The sequence below is a fragment of the Anastrepha ludens genome, chromosome 4 (genome assembly GCF_028408465.1).
Source record: "Anastrepha ludens isolate Willacy chromosome 4, idAnaLude1.1, whole genome shotgun sequence".
Taxonomy (NCBI): Eukaryota; Metazoa; Arthropoda; class Insecta; order Diptera; family Tephritidae; genus Anastrepha; species Anastrepha ludens.
Window position 1 is genome coordinate 39622494 of NC_071500.1, and position 2217 is coordinate 39624710.

A 2217-nucleotide genomic window follows, 5' to 3' on the forward strand; every position below is an offset into this window, starting at 1 on the left:
ATACCGAAATGAGTGAGTGATAAGTTGGTAATGACAATGCAAAGATCCTCAATAGCAATCAATGCTTCATTGTACATAGCGTCGCTGAATGTTATCGTTAGATCGTTGCACCGTGTACGATGTTGATGCAATATATCCTCAGTCATTGAATCTTTGTGATTATCCCACAATATCTGTGCTCGAGCTGGGAAGCGTGTAATCAACACTATAGCGAATAGTAGACGAATTTGTATTGCTGTACAGTTCAATGCAGCTTCAGCAAGCATACAATCCCACTGGTTGTCGTCTTCCAGCAAGCCGAGTGCAAGGCATGCGTCTTTATATCGGTAAAATTTTGAGTTGTGCCCCTTTTGTATTTAGGGTGCGATATGTTGTACTGTTGCCCATTCACTTTACGTATATCTTGAAATGATAACAGTCGAAGATAAAAGCACTCAGTGTGTTTTGGATTGACTGTAAATAATCGCCCTAAAGCGTTCGATTTAAATAAATTGAGACATGCATCAACTGGTGAGCCTTTCTTGCGGGGCATACTTTTTTTTGTTTGAGCTGAAACAGAAAGTTTAATTTTTTTTTCTTATTTCGTGCATAACAATACATATAGATACATGTAGTATGTTACCGTAAAGACATTGCGAAAGCAGAAGTTCAGTCGATCATTTCTAAATATAAGAAAAAAATTGAAAATTACAAATTTACTAGTTTATAGTTTAAAATTTGTCTACCTTAATATACTTTGCGTCCCTAATATTAATAGGAAAATGTATTAATATAGACTAAAACTAATACATCGAAAAATTTTACATATTGGTAATATAATCCACTTTTAGTAATTGTGATGGTTTGTAAATTTACGTATATCAATACCACGTGTCTCAGTAATGAATCGGAGTGGAAATATGAGGAATGTGGGTGCACTTGCTCGTATAGGTGTTGGAACGCTGCACTTACTTCAGGCAGAAATCAAAAACCTGTAAACCAAAAACTTAAAAATAACTCACAAATATATCATTACAACTTATCTGTAATTGTAGACTTAAAGCGCGAGGACTTGCTCGTGTAGGTGTTGCGCATACATCTACGTACAGCATATTGTTCTAGACGGGGTAAGGTATCGACGTGGACAGCCAGTTCGGAAGTCAAATTGATTTCAGAGGTAGCAGTACTAGGCACATAATGACCGTCACATGTTAAACAGGTATTTGCACCATCATACACAACACGCTCCATGTCTCCTATGACATTGTCCGTAGCACCACATGAGACACGCGCATACGTGCTTTCGTTTCTAAAAACCACAATAGTTGGGCCACCTAGCTCTTCAACACACACCTTCCGCAGCAATTGCTCGTCTGTGAAGTCCTACAAGTAAAAACTTTTTATTTATTACAATTTATTAGCAAATATTCTAAAAGAACTTACTAACTGTAGTTTATGTATTGTATGTAAGGTGGTCTCTGTTATATTTGCAAAAACGCTGCTATAAAAACCTATGAATGAAAAAGTTTAATAAGAATTTTTACAAATGTCTGATCTGGACTTACATGTATGAAAATTCACAAACCGGTGGTTTTCTGCAGCAGAAAGCCGACTCCAAATAATCGACTATCACCATATGTAAGACATAATCGACCTAAATAGTGAAAAATGACATTAATTTACAAAATAATTAGCTTTTATTGTTATACTTACTTGAATGTTTACAAACAGATAAAAGATTTTCAACGAATAATAACAAAGCAAAGCGTCAAAGTGGAAACGGTGTTGCCGACCAAATAATTTGCACCAAAAGTTTAGTTTTTACTACAATTCAAAATATTTTTTTGTGAAATAGGTACTTTTTTTGTAAAGAAGCAACACGTTTTCAAATAAGGGAGCCGATATGTCAAGAGGGAGCGAGAAAGCTGTTTACTTACCTAACCTTCTATAATTGAATCATGTTTTTTGATTATGTCCACAAGTTTCATTAAAAAACAGCACACATCGAATTTATTGTGAGTGAGTTTGTCACTGATTATAGAGTACGATTTTACTTCGCCAACCAGCCAAGCAACGCAAGTGAAAATGGTAACTTGACGGTAGCTAAAATGCGCGCTTTGCACCTCATTTTGACAAGTTAACCTATAATTCTCTGCGAAGTCAATTTGAAGAATTAGATCGTCGGAGCTAATGTCATTTTTTTGCTTTCGAAATAGTTTTGTTGGGAACGTTTAATAA

General features: G+C 35.4%; 1 long non-coding RNA gene across 1 annotated transcript; it reads right to left on the bottom strand.

The window, feature by feature from the left end:
- Nucleotides 1–1273: 1273 nt before the first annotated feature.
- LOC128860829 (uncharacterized) lies at nucleotides 1274–1800 on the bottom strand. Its single transcript, XR_008454303.1, has 4 exons — nucleotides 1693–1800; nucleotides 1545–1633; nucleotides 1423–1490; nucleotides 1274–1362 (listed from the first exon to the last, which is right to left on the bottom strand). It is a non-coding gene; the product is annotated as an uncharacterized LOC128860829 (long non-coding RNA).
- Nucleotides 1801–2217: the final 417 nt, after the last annotated feature.